Source organism: Rattus rattus, chromosome 3 (assembly GCF_011064425.1).
Source record: "Rattus rattus isolate New Zealand chromosome 3, Rrattus_CSIRO_v1, whole genome shotgun sequence".
Classification (NCBI taxonomy): Eukaryota; Metazoa; Chordata; class Mammalia; order Rodentia; family Muridae; genus Rattus; species Rattus rattus.
In genome coordinates, this window is record NC_046156.1 from 1,891,805 (window position 1) to 1,909,273 (window position 17,469).

Here is a 17,469-nt window from a genome sequence, read left to right on the forward strand (position 1 = left end):
CTCACTCTTGTGAGTTACATATTTCAATTTACTTCCATGGTTATCTAGCCATCTCTCCTGTCTTTTCCCACACCTGATCCTGAACATCCCATTCCCTTCTTCATCCTCCTTTCCTTCACTTTCCTCCCTCCATCTGCTTCTTATGACTATTTTATTACCCCTTCTAAGTGAGATTCAAGCTAGCATTACTACAGAAAAACAGATGTGTTGATTAATAGCATTGAATCAAAGACCCAGAAATAATCCCACAGACCTATGGACACTTGAGTTTTGATAAAGAAGCCAAAACCATACAATGGAAAAATGAAAGCTTCTTCAACAAATGGTGTGGGTCTAATTGGATGTCTACATATAGAAGAATGAAAATAGATTCATATTTATCACTTTATGTAGAGCTAAAGTCCATGTGGATCAAGGACCTCAACATAAAACTAGATACACTAACTCTTATAGAAGTGAAAGTGGGAAATAACTTTGAATGCATTTGTAAGTAGACAATTTCCTGAACAGAACACCAATGACCCAGGCTCTAAAATCAACAATTGATAATTAGGGCCTCATGAAACTGAAATGCATCTGTAAGGCAATGTATACTGTCAATGGGACAAATAGGTAGCCTACATATTGGGAAAAGATCTTCACCAACCCTACTTCTTACAGAGAGCTATCCAAAATTTATGATGAACTCAAGAAGTTAGATACCAACAACCCAAAATTCCCATCAAAGGAATCTTGAATGGCCAAGAAGCACTTAAAGAAATGTATAACGGGGTTGGGGATTTAGCTCAGTGGTAGAGCGCTTGCCAAGGAAGCCCAAGGCCCTGGGTTCGGTCCCCAGCTCCGAAAAAAAGAACCAAAAAAAAAAAAAAAAGAAATGTATAACATCCTTAGTCATTAGGGAAATGAAAATCAAAATGACCCTGGGATTCCACATTATACCAATCAGAATGGCTAGGATCAAAATCTCAAAGGACAGTACATACTGTTGAGGGTGTGGCAAAAGGAGAACACTTTCCTATTGATGGTGGGACTGCAAATTTGAATAACTACTTTGGATATCAGTCTTGTGGTTTCTAAGAATATAGGAAATAATTCTATTAAAGACCCAGCTATACCACTCCTGAGCATAGACCCAAAATATGCTCCACCAAACCATAAGGACACATGCTCCACTTTGTTCCTTGTAGCCTTATTCATAAAGTCAGAAACTGGAAGTAACCCAGATGTCCCTCAAATGAAGAATGGATATGAAAAATGTGATTCATTTATATAATGGAATAGTATTCAACAATTAAAAACAAAAACATTATGAATTTTGCAGGCAAATGGATGAAACTGGAAAATATCACCCTGAGTGAGGTAACCCAGACCCAAAAGGACATGCATGGTATATATTCACTAATAAGTGTATCCACTTAGCCAAGAAGTAGAGAATACCCATGATACACACCATAGACCCAAAGAAATTAAAGAAGTATGGTCCAGTGAGATGTTTAAATCCCACTTAGAATGAGGAACAAAATAATTAAGAGAAGCAGAAGGAAGGAGAAGAGATGAGGAGAAGAATAGAGGGTAAGAAGCAGTTATGGGAAGGGACAGGAGAGAGGGTCAGAAGGCCATGAGAATGAATAGAAATATGCAGCTGCCAGGGTTTGAGCAGGAGGAAAACGCTACAAAGTACCAGAGACCTGGGAGATGGAGGAGACTTCCAGGATTCAATGTGGGTAATCTTGGCCAAAATGACCAACCATGGTGTATTTAGCTGGAGCCCGAACCTCGCTGATCCTGGCCCACAGCTCTCTGCTCCCAAACCCCTTTGGAGAGAGAGCTCACTGCACAGACAGGTGGGCAGTCCTGAGACTGCAGAGCGGGAGAGACCACCAATACTGCCCACCCCTGTCCACATCCCTGGCCCAAGAGGAAACTGTATAGGGCCTCTGGGAACAGAAAGATAGGGGCACTCAAGTGGCAGGTGACCTGTGGTCCAGACACCCCCAGGATCTGAAGGGACCCAGTCAACAGCTGCCTGCACCCAAATCCTGTGCGAGGGAGAGCTAAACCTTCAGAGGGGCAGACACGCCTGGGAAGCCAGAAGAGACTACACTCTGCCCACATTTCTGACTCCAGAGGAAAACATCGAATGCCATCGGGGACCCCTGTGCACAGGGGCATGGGAAAAGGTGGGACATGCCCTTCTGGTTGCCACCTTCACAGAGAACCCAAACACAGCCCCCCAGGAGAAACTTCAGGCCTGGGACCAGAGGTAAGATCAACTCTTATGCTCCAAGTGACCTGCTGGGTGAAATCAGGACACACGCCCACAGGAACAGCTGAAGACCAGTAGACAGGAAAGACTACCCACCTGAAAGCAGAGCACTCTGTTCCCATAACTGGCTGAAAGAAACCAGGAAAACACATTCAAACAGATGAAGGATTTAAAAATGGAAATAGAAGCAATAAAGAAAGAACAAAAGGAAACAACCCTGAATATAGAAAACCAAAGGAAGAGACAAGGAGCAGTAGATACAAGCATCACCAACAGAATGCAAGAGATAGACTAATCTCAGGAGCAGAAGATTCCATAGAAATCATTGGACACAACTGTCAAAGATAATGTAAAATGGAAAAAGCTAATGATCCAAAATATACAGGAAATCCAGGACTCAATGAGAATATCAAACCTAAATAGGTCTAGAGCACTCCTGACAAATAGGCCTATAGGACAGTCTAGCCACTGTCAGAAATAGCAGAACAAGGTAACACCAGAGACAACCTGATGTGAGAGGCAAGCACAGGAACCCAAGCAATAGAACACAAGACTACATGACATCATCAGAGCCCAATTCTCCCACCAAAGCAAACACTGAATATCCAAACACACCAGAAAAGCAAGATCTTGATTTTAAATCACATTTGATCATGATGATGGAGGACTTCAAGAAAGACATAAAGAACTCCCTTAGAGAAATGCAGGAAAACATAAATAAACAAGTAGGAGGCGATAGAGAAGAATCACAAAAATCCCTGAGAGAATTCCAGGTAAACACAATCAAAGGGGTGAAGGAATTAAAAACAGAAATAGAAGAAATAAAGAAAGCACAAAGGAGACAACCCTGAATATAGAAAACCAAAGGAAGAGACAAGGAGTCGCAGATATAAACATCGCCAACAGAATACAAGAGATAGAATAATCTCAGGAGCAGAAGATTCCATAGAAATCATTGGACACAACTGTCAAAGATAATGTAAAGCTGAAAAAGCTACTGGTCCAAAACATACAGGAAATCCAGGACTCAGTGAGAAGATCAAACCTAAGGATAATAGGTATAGAAGAGAGTGAGGAATCCCAGCTCAAAGGATCAGTAAATATCTTCAACAAAATCATAGAAGGAAACTTCCCTAATCTAAAGAAAGAGATGCCCATAAACATACAAGAAGCCTACAGAACTCCAAATAGATTGGACCAGAAAAGAAACACCATCCATCACATAATAGTCCAAACACCAAATGCACAAAACAAAGAGAGAATATTAAAAGCAATAAAGGAATAAGGTCACGTAACATATAAAGGCATACCTAACAGAATCACACCGGACTTCTCACCAGAGACTATGAAAGCCAGAAGATCCTGGACAGATGTCATACACACACTAAGAGAACACAAATGCCAGCCCAGGTTACTTTATCCAGCAAAATTCTCAATTAACATAGATGGAGAAACCAAGATATTCCATGACAAAACCAAATTTACACAATACCTTTCTACTAATCCTGCCCTACAAAGGATAATAAATAGCAAAGCCCAACACAAGGAGGCAAGCTACAACCTAGAAAAAGCAAGAAACTAATCATCTTGGCAACAAAACAAAGAGAAGAAAAGCACACAAACATAATCTCATATCCAAATATGAATATTACAGGAAGCAACAATCACTATCCCTTAATATCTCTCGACATCAATGGACTCAACTTCCCCAATAAGAAGACATAGATTAAAAACTGGATATGCAATGAGGACCCTGAATTCTGCTGTCTACAGGAAACAAACCTCAGAGACAAAGACAGACACTACCTCAGAGTGAAAGGATGGAAAACAATTTTCCAAGCAAATGGTCTGAAGAAGCAAGCTGGAGTAGCCATTCGAATATTAAATAAAATCGATTTTCAACTAAAAGTCATCAAAAAAGATAAGGAAGGACACTTCATATTCATCAAAGGAAAAGTCCACGAAGATGAACTCTCAAACCTAAATATCTATGCTACAAATACAAGGGCACCTACATACATAAAAGAAACCTTACTAAAGCTTAAAGCACACATTGCACCTTACACAATAATAGTAGGAGATTTCAACAACCCACTCTCATCAATGGACAGATCATGGAAACAGAAATTAAACAGAGACATAGACAGACTAAGAGAAGTTATGAACCAAATAGACTTAACAGATATTTATAGAACATTCTATCCTAAAACAAAAGGATAGACCTTCCTCTCACCCCCTCATGGTACTTTCTACAAAATTGACCATATAATTGGTCATAAAACAGGCCTCAACAGATACAGAAAGATAGAAATGATCCCATGTGTCCTATCAGACAACCATGGGCTGAAGCAGGTCTTCAATAACAGTAAGGAAAGAATGCCCACATATACATGGAATATGAATAATACTCTATACAATGATAACCTGGTCAAGGAAGAAATAAAGAAAAGAAATTAAAGACTTATTAGAATTTAATGAAAATGAAGGTACAACATACCCAAACTGATGGGACACAATGAGAGCTGTGCTAAGAGGAAAACTCATAGCTCTGAGTGCCTGCAGAATGAAACCAGAGAGAGCATATGTCAGCAGCTTGACAGCACACCTAAAAGCTCTAGAACAAAAAGAAGCAAATACACCCAGGAGGAGTAGAAGGAAGGAAATAATCAAACTCAGAGCTGAAATCAACCAAATAGAAACAAAAAGGACTATACAAAGAATTAACAGGACCAAAACCTGGTTCTTTTAGAAAATCAACAAGATAGATAAACACTTTGCTGGACTAACGAGAGGACACAGAGAGTGTGTCCAAATTAACAAAATCAGAAATGAAAAGGGAGACATAACTACAGAATCAGAAGAAATTCAAAAAATCATCAGATCCTACTACAAAAGCCTGTATTCAACAAAACTTGAAAATCTGCAGGAAATGGACAATTTCCTAGACAGATACCAGGTACCGACATTAAATCAGGAACAGATAAAATATTTAAACATCCCCATAACTCCTAAAGAAATAGAAGCAGTCATTAACAGTCTCCCAAACAAAAAGAGCCCAGGTCCAGAAGGGTTCAGCACAGAATTCTATCAGACCTTCATAGAAGACCTCATATCAATACTATCCAAACTATTCCACGAAATTGAAACAGATGGAGCGCTACCGAATTCCTTCTATGAAGCCACAATTACTCTTATACCTAAACCACACAAAGACTCAAGAAAGAGAATTTCAGTCCAATTTGCTTTATGAATATTGACGCAAAAATACTCAATAAAATTCTGGCAAATGGAATCCAAGAGCACATCAAAACAATCATCCACCATGACCAAGTAGGCTTCATCCCAGGCATGCATGGATGGTTTAATATACAGAAAACCATCAACGTAATCCACTATATAAACAAACTTAAAGATAAATACCACATGATCATTTCTTTAGATGCTGAGAAAGCATTTGACAAAATTCAACACCCCTTCATGATAAAATTCCTGGAAAGAATAGGAATCCAAGCCCATACTTAAACATAATAAAAGCCATATACCACAAACCAGTTCTAATATTAAACTAAATGGAGAGAAACTTGAAGCTATAACACTAAAATCAGGGACTAGACAAGGGTGCCCACTCTCTCCCTAGTTATTCAGTATAGTTCTTGAAATTCTAACCAGAGCAATCAGATGACAAAAGGAGATCAAAGGATACAGATTGGAAAGAAGAAGTCAAAATATCACTATTTGTAGATGATATGATAGTATATTTTACTGAACCCAAATGTTCCACCATTGAACTACTAAACCTGATAAACACCTTCAGGAAACTGGCTGTGTATAAAATTAACTCAAATAAATCAGTAGCCTTCCTCTACACAAAACAGAAACAATTTGAGAATGAAATTAGGGAAGTGACACCCTTTATAATAGTCCAAAATATTATAAAATACCTCAGTGTGACTTTAACCAAGCAAGTGACGATCAGCATGATAAGAACTTCAAGCCTCTGAAGAAAGAAATTGAAGAAGACCTCAGAAGATGGAAAGATCTCGCATGCTCATGGATTGGCAGGATTATTAAAGAAAAAATGGCCATTTTACCAAATACAATCTACAGATTCAATGCAATCCCCATCAAAATACCAATCCAACTCTTCAGAGAGTTAGACAGAACAATCTGCAATTTCATCTGGAATAACAAAAAACCCAGGATAGCTAAATCTATCCTCAACAATAAAAGGACTTCCGGTGGAATCACTACTCCTGAACTCAAGGAGTATTACAGAGCAATAGTGATAAAAACTGCATGGTATTGGTACAGAGACAGACAGCTAGACCAGTGGAATAGAATTGAAGACCCAGAAATGAACCCACACACATATGGTCACTTGATTTTTGACAAAGGAGCCAAAACCATCCAATGGAAAAAAGATAGCAAATTCAGCAAATGGTGCTGGTTCAACTGGAGGTATGCATGGAGAAGAAAGAAGATTGTTCCATGCTTATCACCCTGTACAAAGCTTTATTCCCAGTGGATCAAGGACCTCCACATCAAAACAATACACTCAAACTAATAGAAGAAAAAGTGGGGAAGCATCTCGAACACATGGGCACTGGAGAAAATTTCCTGAATAAAACACCAAGGGCTTATGCTCTAAGATCAAGAATCGACAAATGGGATCTCATAAAACTCCAAAGCCTCTGTAAGGCAAAGGACACTGTGGTTAGGACAAAACGGCAACCAACAGATTGGGAAAAGATCTTCACCAATCCTACAACTGATAGAGGGCTTATGTCCAAAATATACAAAGAACTCTAGAAGTTAGACTGCAGGGAGATAAATAACCCTATTAAAAATGGGATTCAGAGATAAACAAAGAATTCACAGCTGTGGAATGCCGAGTGGCTGAGAAACACCTGAAGAAATGTTCAACATGTTTAGTCATAAGGGAAATCCAAATCAAAAGAACCCTGAGATTTCACCTCACACCAGTGAGAATGGCTAAGATCAAAAACTCAGGTGACAGGAAATACTAGTGAGGATGTGGAGATAGAGGAACATTCCTCCATTGCTGGTGGGATTGCAGACTGGTACAACCATTCTGGAAATCAGTCTGGAGGTTCCTCAGAAAATTGGACATTGAACTTCCTAAGGACCCATCTATACCTCTCTTAGGCATATACCCAAAAGATGCCCCAACATATAACAAAGACACATGCTCCACTATGTTCATAGTAGCCTTATTTATAATAGCCAGAAGTTGGAAAGAACCCAGATGATCTTCAACAGAGGAATGGATACAGAAAATGTGGTACATCTACACAATGGAATATTATTCAGCTATCAAAAACAATGACCTTATGAAATTCATAGGCAAATGGATGGAACTGGAAAATATCATCCTTAGTGAGGTAATCCAATCACAGAAAACACACATTGTATGCACTCATTGATAAGTGGCTATTAGCCCAAATGCTCGAATTACCCTAGATGCACAGAACACATGAATCTCAAGAAGGATGACCAAAATGCAAGTCCTTCATTCCTTCTTTAAAAGGGGATCAAGAATACCCTTAGGAGGGGATAGGGAGGCAAAGTTTAGAACAGAGGCAGAAGGAACACCCATTCAGAGCCTGCCCCACATGTGGCCCATACATATTCAGCCACCAAACTAGATAAGATGGATGAAGCAAAGAAGTGCAGGCTGACAGGAACCAGATGTAGATCTCTCCTGAGAGACACAAACACAATAAGGCAAATACATAGGTGAATGCCAGCATTAAACCACTGAACTGAGAACGTGACCCCCATTGAAGGAATCACAGAAGGGACTGAAAGAGCTTGAAGGCACTTGAGACACCATAAGGACAACAATGCCAACCAACCAGAGCTTCCAGGGATTAAGCCACTACCCAAAGACTATACATGTACTGACCCTGGGCTCCAATGAATTGCCTAGTAAGAATACCAGTTGAAGGGGAAGCTCTTGGTCCTGCCAAGACTGCACCCCCAGTGAATGTGATTTTTTGGGGGAGGCCGGTAATGGGGTGAGGATGGGGAAGGGAATACCCATAGAGAAGGGGAGGGGTTGGGGAATGTTGGCCCGGAAATGGGAAAGGGAATAACAATCGAAATGTAAATAAGAAATACCCAAGCTATTAAAGATGAAAAAATTGAGGTGGGTAGGTGGCCCCATCCCTCAAACTGTGGCCTTGCCTATCTACTAGAGGTGGTCTCTACAGGTTTTATATTCCTGTTGTTGGCTATTTCAGCTCAAGTCATTCCTATTGTGTCTTGGGAGCCTCTTACTTCCCTGGCCTGAGAGATTTTCTGATGGTTGCTCCCCATCCCCCACTGCTACATATTTCTATTCAATTTCTTAACCCTCTGTACTTCTTTCCTGTCCCTTCCATTACCTGATCCTGTTGCTCTTCCCCTTTCCTCCCCCTCCTCTCTCCCTTCCAGGTCTCTCCTTCCCTCAACCTCCAATGATTATTTTGTTTCTTTTCAATGTAGGATTGAAATATCCACATTTTGGTCTTCTTTCTTCTTAATCTCCATATGGTTTGTGGGTTGTATCATGGGTATTCTGAGCTTTTGGGCTAATATCCACTTATCAGTGAGTATATACCATGTGTGCTGTTTTGTATCTGGATTACCTCACTCAGGGTTATATTTTCTAGTTCTATATATTTGCCTGTGAAATTCATGAAGTCATTTTTTTATAGCTGAGTAGCATTCTATTGTGTAAATGTACCATATTTTATGTATCTGTTCTTCTGTTGAGAGACACGTGGGTTATTTTCAGCTTCTGGTTATTATAAATAAGGCTGCCATAAACTTAGTAGAGCATATATCCTTGTTATATGCTGGAGCATCTTTGGATATATGCCCAGTAGTGGTATAGCTTGGTTTTCAGGTAGCACTATGTCCAATTTTCTGAGGAACTGCCAGATTGATTTCCAAAGTGATTTTACCAGTTTGGAGTTCCACTAGCAATAGAGGAGTGTTTCTCTTTCTCCACATCCTTCCCGCATTTGCTATTACCTGAGTTTTTGATCTTAGCTATTCTGATCAGTGTGAGGTCTCAGGGTTATTTTGATTTGCATTTCCCTGATGACTAAGGATGTTGAACATTTCTTTAATTGTTTCTCAGCCATTCTAGATTCCTCAGTTGGGAATTAATTCTATCTTTAGTTCTACCTCATTTTTAATAAGGTTATTTGTTTTTATGGATTCAAACTTCTTGAGTTCTTTGTATATTTTCAATATTAGCCCTATATCAGATGTAAGATTGATAAAAATGTTTTCCCAATCTGGGCATTGCTGTTTGTCTTATTGACAGTGTGCTCCTTTGCCTTATAGAAGCTTTGCAGTTTTATGAATTCCTATTTGTTAATTATGAATTTTAGAACATGAGCCATTGGTGTTCTGTTCAGGAAAAATTTCCCTGTGCCTATGTGTTCAATGTTCCTTCCCACTTTATCTTCTATTAGATTCATTGTTATCTTGTAATATGTGGAGGTCCTTGATCCTCTTGGACTTACACTTTGTGCAAGGAGATAAGAATGAATCAATTTGCATTTTTCTACATGCTGACCTCCAGTTGAACCAGTCCCATTTGCTGAAAATGCTGTCTTTTTTCCACTGGATGGTTTTGGCTTCTTTGTCAAAGATCAGGTGACTATAGGTGTGTGGGTTATGTCTGGGTCTTCATTTGTATTCTATTGGTCTACTCTCCTGTCTTTGGACCAATACCATGCAGTTTTTATCACTATTGCTCTGTAATACTGCTTGAGGTCATGGATGGTGACTCTCCCAGAAGTTCTTTTTTTTCGTTGAGAATAGTTTTCCTTATCTTGGGTTTTCTGTTATTCCAGATGAATTTGAGAATTGCTCTTTCTATCTCTGTGAAGAATTGAGTTGGAATTTTGATGGGGATTGCATTGAATCTGTAGATTGCTTTTGGTAAGATGGCCATTTTTACTATGTTACTCCTTCCATTACATGAGCCAGGGAGATCTTTCCATCTTCTGATATCTTTTTCTTGAATGTGTGTTCCAAATTGTTTCTAGAAGCATTTGTACTTGGTCCTCATTTTTCTACTCTTGCAAAGTTGCCCAGCTGATAAACATATTTTTCATAAAGCAGGATGAAACTGTTTCCTACAAGCAGTCCTCAGATCTCTACATTCACTTCTTTCTCATTCTCTTCCTCCTCATCCTCCTTCTTCTCTTCTGCTTCTTCTCAACCTCTTCCTCTCCCCTTGACAATTAAATATGTGTCATAAAGATCTAAAAAAAAATATCCTGTCAAGACTCAATGCTCCCCCAAGTTGGATATTAGAAGGGACACCCTCTAAGAAGCAAAGCAGAAGGGGGATGATGGAAAGAATTCTGTGAGTGGGATGGGGGAACAACATTTGGGATGTGAATAAAATTAAATAATAATTAAAAAAAAAAAGGACACCACTAGCTGCTCTTCCAGATTGCATGAGTTCAATTCCCATCAATCATATGATGGCTTATGACCATGTGTAATGGTAACTAATGCCCTCTTCTGGCATGCTGGTGTACATGCAGACTGAGCAGTCTTAAATTACAGAAGAAGAGGAGGAAAAAGAGGAGGAGGAGAAAAGTAGGAATTAAGCAGGGAGATGTACACAAGAGACACATCAGCTTCATGGGAAAAACACAGCCTAGAGTTATGCATTTAAAACCCATTAGCATATTACTCTCCCAGATGTGATGAAATCACTGAACTATAAGTACTGAAACAGTGATGACTAAAGTTTCCCCAAGTCCTCTGGTTTAGAGACTGCAAAGATGGGAGATTCAGCAAAAGAGATGAAGGCAACCATCCAACAAAATACAAATGCAAACAAGGAAACATAAAGAAGCATCTAGCAAGATACAAAAAAAATAAAATAAAGTTTTAGGATAGTCATACAAGTTGACTTAAAATATAAGGTGGTGAACAGTATAGAAAGAAATATCAGTGTGTTATGACATAGAAACTTAGAACAGTATATATTTGAAAAAACACTTCAATGAAGTTATTAAGCTAGGTACTCAGCATAAGCATATTAAATACAATCTGTGTCAGAAATCAAAGAACTATGAGTATAAAAAGGAACAAAAAGAATGATCATGGAGACACAGGAAAGACAGCCATTCATAGAGGAGAAAAGGGCTCTGGGAAGCATTACTCCTATTCCTCTATCTTCTACTTACAGGTTTTAGAACTGTGAGACAATTAAGATCTGTTTCATTCAGCCCCCAAGTAAAGCATTTACAGGTGTAAACTTATGAACCCAATTTTAAACCCCAAGTCCCATGTAAAATTAATTAATTAATCAATTAACACACAAATATGGTATGATACATTCACTTTTAATCTCAACATTTAGGACTAGAAAACAGGCAGATCCCCTGGAGCTCACTGGCCCAGCTAGCCTAACCTGTATGGTGAGTTAAAGGACAATGAGAGACTCTGTACCCAAACAAAACAAAACAAAACAAAATGTACTAAGACAAAACAAATAAACAAAAATCTAAATGATATGGAAAGCCCTGAAGGTAGCACTTGAGTACGCCCTCCAGCTTCTGCACACATTTACTATCCGCACATACAAACAGACATGCACATATACAAAAGAGCAGATATTTCTGTGATTTATTGTAACAATAATTTATTCAAGAGGCATGACGGCTATGAGTTAATACAGGATACATTCTTTTTAATTAAATTGAGGTTGGTGGTTCTCCTTAAATTCTACGAAAAACAGAAGTTTCACAGCCTACTGCTGAACTGGGCAAGTTATATAGTCACCTGTAAAAAGTTTGTAAAGACTAATTCCTAATTTCCAGAGGTTCTCTTGCCTTCTACTCTACAAGTTTTTCTGAAGAACATGGCTGAAGAGCATAGTTTATGTTGATGTATCAACAATGTCTTAGAACTAGAACATTCGGTTGCTTTAACCAATCTGATAAAGCACATTTGATGACATTAATTCCTTAGAAGTAAAAATAGAGCTCAGAGGGATTCTTTGGTTTTGACTCATGAGGTGCATTTCTGTGGTATGCTAGAAATCTTTAAGCAACAATGCTGATCTATCCCAAAATAAAATCTTTTAGAGGGCTTCTTAAGGAGAGTCAAAGAGAAATGTTCTCTGAGTAGAGTATACAGCTCAAGTATTACATCACTCTCTATCAGCAAGATGTGATAATAATGAAAATAATAGCAACTTACAATTTCGAAATAGCAATGCACATTTGCAGAGAATTTTGACAAAGACTGTATAAGGAAGAGTTGAAAAAGATGAAAGGAGGTATGCTGCTTGGGTAATCACAGTAAAGAACTGAGGTCTCAAATTAGAAACCATTTCAGCCTTTGCTTGCCCTGAAATTTCTTCTTTTGAAGTTCAGGAGAGTGCTCTTACAGCACTCAAATAGGCCATATGAACTCCCTGTACATAGATCTACTTAGTATATCTTTCATTCCCTTTTATCTTAGAGCATTTGAGAGACTCTTAGCTGGAACTCTTAGGACTTGGTGTGCCTTGGGGTGGTGGTGTTTTATTGGAAAAGATCTAAATGATACACATGATGGGTAGAAGTCTAGAGTATCCTAATTCATGTGAAAATATTTCAAATGCTGATGGGCTTCTGTCCTAGAAGTTCACAAGGCCATCAGAGGGACCTTGGAGTCATGTAGTGGGACACAAGTGGAATATACAGGCAAACTTCTACATTTGCTATCCTAAATCATTTTTATTGGATATTGGATGTTTTCTCCCCTCGCATGTTTCCTAGTTCTCCCCCTCCCATTCCCCCTTCCCCTACTTCTATGAGGATGCTCATACACTGGGAAAATGAGACTTCACAGGGCCAAAGGCTTCTCCTCCTATTGATGCCAGATAATGCCATCCTCTACTACATATGTGATTGGAGGCATGCATCCCACATGTATACTCTTTGGTTGGTGGTTTTTAGTCCCTGGGAGCTCTTCTGACTCTGTGTTTAGTTAATAAATCACAGAGATTTATAATGTAAAAATGAAGCACAGAGAGATCAAGAAAAAAGAAGCCACAGAGTTAAAGAGAAAGGCAGCAGAATAAGCAAGAAAGTGTAGTCTCCAGAAGCCATCAGCTTATAACATCCAGTAGAATGAGAGACAGTTACAAGGCCAGGGATCATTAGCCTTTTGGCCCTCATCTATCACTGTGTCCCACTTCAGCCAGTTCCCCTAAGGCCGGACAGGCCCCAGGCAGATTTAACTATCTTTTCCAAGCTTCCAATGGTTTCCTGTCACAAAATTGAAAGACCAAATATCTTTCAACACCTCATAGTTTCCTATCTGTACTTACTGCTTCTATTTATTCTCTCCCTTGTTTGATTTTTACAATCTCCCTCTTTCTTTCTCTCTCTCTCTCTCTCTTTCTTTCTTTTTTTCTTTCTTTCTTCCTTTCTTCCTTTCTTCCTTCCTTCCTTTCCTTTCTTTCTTTCTCTTTCTTTTTTTTATTGGTTACTTTATTTATTTACATTTCAAATGCTATCCCCCTTCCCAGTTTCCTCTCCACAAACCTCCTATCCCATTTCCCATTCTCCCCTGCTTCTGAGTGTGCTCCTCACCTACCCACCTATTCCTGCCTCACTGTCCTAGCATTTCCATACACCGAGGCATTGAGCCTCCACAGGACCAAGGGCTTCTCCTCCTATTGATGCCAGGTAAGGCCATCCTCTGTTACATATACATCTGGACCCATGGGTCCCTCCATGTGTACTCTTTGGACCTAGGTCCAAAGATCCACTTATCACATCAACATTTATCCTTTCTTTATAATGAAAACATAAAATTTTCTCATCTCTGGATATTTGAAATGAATGAAATATATTATTATATATTATTGTCAATTGTGACATCATATTTTGCAGTAGAATAACAGGTTTTCTATCTTCTGTAAGATTGTAACTTTGCAGTTGAGTATCCCCTGTGCATCTTGTGTCCCCAACCCATCCCCCACATGTAGCCACTGCTTCATTTTCCACTTCTACAGAATACATACTTTCATATTCCATTCAAGAATAAAATCATGATATTTGCTTTTGTCTGGGTTATTTTGCTTAACCCAGTGTCTTCCAGGTTCATGCATAAAAGTGCTGCAAATTTTGTTGCAGTACTGTTGCTGTGTATTACATGTGTTATGTCTATTTTGTTTGCCTCTATTTTTACCTTTTTTGAATAAAAATAGATTTTTATACAACATATTATTATTATTATTATAAATCTCCCTCACTCATTTCCTCACAGATACTCCTTCATCCCTACACATTAAACTCTATATCTTTTTTCTCTTATTTGACTTCCTTTTAAATTTTTCACTGTCCTACGTTTACAAGAGCATTTTGCTTAATTAAATGTGCTTATAAATTTTCTCACATTCCTCTTGTGGTTGATTTCAAGTTTTCTATCATTAGGGTCAGAAAAGACACTTAAGTTGACTTCAATGTCAATATGCTATCCTGGCTGCTGGAACTTGCTATGTAGATAAGGCTGGTCATGAACTCATAAAGATCTACCTCCCAAGTACTTGTATGAAATACATGTAACACCACGCCTAGCAACTTTGATTTTTTAAATTAAGTTGTTATGTCTTGTTCTGTAGCCTAACATATGACCTATTTTGTACTGAGTAGAGGACAGTGTATTTTGAAGGTTTGTATAGAATGTTAAGTATCTCTCCAGTGTGTGCATAACAGAGTAAAGGTTGAATCCCATGGTTATAGACTTTCTACTTGGATGCTCTCTGCCTATGTCTAACAGTGAATTGTTGAGTAATCTACAATTATTAAAATGCCATCTACCTTTAGTTATAACAGTTTTTATACTGTATTCTCTAGTGTTAAGTGCGTACATGTTTTTATATTATTGCATTATCTTTATGAATTGACCTTTATCAGCTTTGTTTTTCTGGCTTAAAGGATATTTTATACAGAAAATATTCTTGTTCTTGTTCATCTTTTATTATCACAAAACATTGTATCCTCAATTCATGTGTATCCTAAAATGACATAAAATTTTTGTCATAAGCATAGAATTAAAAATTTAAATATATGAATATTCATCTTTTCTGTGGCTTATAATAGGTGATATACATACAACACAGCAAATATACTCTCTTCTATTTTTTGCTTTTAAGTGGAGAATTACATATTACATAGTTTTCCTCTGAAGGTAGAACTTATTCTTACCATTTTGTTAACTGACTTTTTAAATTAAATTCCAAAATTATTTATTTTCTCACTATTCATAAATATTTATATTTACAATTATTTCATTACTTATTTGCCCACTAGGTCAGTTCTGGTGATGGCTGTTATTTTTAATTGGATATCTTTTTATTTACATTTCAAATGTTATCCCCTTACCTGGTTTCCTGTCCATAATATCATAATATTTTTTGATTTAAATCTGTGATTCTTAATTTTTTCTTTGTATTTTTTCTCCTTTATTAACTTGAGTATTTCTTATTTATATTTTGATTGTTATTCCCTTACCGGTTTTCAGGACAACATCCCCCTAACCCCTCCGCCTCCCCTTCATATGAGTGTTTCCCTCCACATCCTCCCCCAATTACAGCCCTTCCCCAAACAATCACATTCACTAGGGGTTCAGTCTTAGCAGGACCACGGGTTTCCACTTCCACTGGTGCTCTTACTAGGCTATTCATTGCTACCTATGAGGTCGGAGCCCAGGGTCAGTCCATGTATAGTCTTTGGGTAGTGGCTTAGTCCCTGGAAGCTCTGGTTGCTTGGCATTGTTGTTCATATGGGGTCTCGAGCCCCTTCAAGCTCTTCCAGACCTTTCTCTGATTCCTTCAACGAGGGTCCCATTCACAGTTCAGTGGATTGCTGCTGGCATTTGCCCCTGTATTTGCTGTATTCTGGCTGTGTCTGTCAGGAGAGATCTATATCCGGTTCTTTTCGGCCTGCACTTCTTTGCTTCATCCATCTTGTCTAATCGGGTGGCTGTATATGTATGGGACACATGTCAGGCAGGCTCTGAATGGGTGTTCCTTCTGCCTCTGTTTTAATCTTTGCCTTCCTATTCCCTGCCAAGGGTATTCTTGTTCCCCTTTTAAAGAAGGAGTGAAGCATTCACATTTTGATCATCTATCTTGTGTTTCACATGTTCCGTGCATCTAAGGCAATTCAAGCATTTGGGCAAATAGCCACTTATCAATGAGTGCATACCATGTATGTTTTTCTGTGATTGTGTTACCTCACTCAGACGATATTTTCCAGATCACTACATTTGCCTATGAATTTCATAAAGTCATTGTTTTTGATAGCTGAGTAATATTCCATTGTGTAGATGTACCACATTTTCTTTATCCATTCCTCTGTTGAAGGGCATCTGGGTTCTTTCCAGCTTCTGGCTATTATAAATAAGGCTGCTATGAACATAGTGGAGCACTTGTCTTTGTTATATGTTGGGGCATCATTTGGGTATATTGCAAAGACAGGTATAGCTGCGTCCTCAGGTAGTTCAATGTCCAATTTTCTGAGGAACCTCCAGACTGATTTCCAGAATGGTTATACCAGTCTGCAATCCCACCAACAATGGAGGAGTGTTCCTCTTTCTCCACATCCTCGCCAGTATTTGCTGTCACCTGAGTTTTTGGTCTTTGTCATTCTCACTGATGTGAGTTGAAATCTCAGGGTTGTTTTGATTTGCATTTCCCTTATGACTAAAGATGTTGAACATTTCTTCAGGTGTTTCTCAGCCACTCAGCATTCCTCAGCTGTGAATTCTTTGCTTAGCTCTGAACCCCATATTTAATAGGGTTATTTGTCTCTCTGCGATCTAACTTTGTGAGTTCTTTGTATATTTTGGATATAAGCCCTCTATCTGTTGTAGGATTGGTAAAGATCTTTTCCCAATCTGTTGGTTGCTGTTTTGTCCTAACCACAATGTCCTTTGCCTTACAGAAGCTTTGGAGTTTTATGAGATCCCATTTGTCGATTCTTGATCTAAGCGCATAAGCCATTGGTGTTTTGTTCAGTAAATTTTCTCCAGTACCCATGTGTTTGAGATGCTTCTCCAAGTTTTCTTCTATTAGTTTGAGTGTATCTGGTTTGATGTGGAGGTCCTTGATCCACTTGGACCAACGGGGTGATAAGCATGGATCGATCAGCATTCTTCTACGT

The 17,469-nt window shown here is 38.6% G+C and overlaps 1 pseudogene; it reads left to right on the top strand.

Moving 5' to 3' along the window:
- Positions 1-1,636: 1,636 nt before the first annotated feature.
- LOC116895205 overlaps positions 1,637-17,469 on the top strand; it is an 89,703-nt pseudogene continuing 73,870 nt past the window's right edge.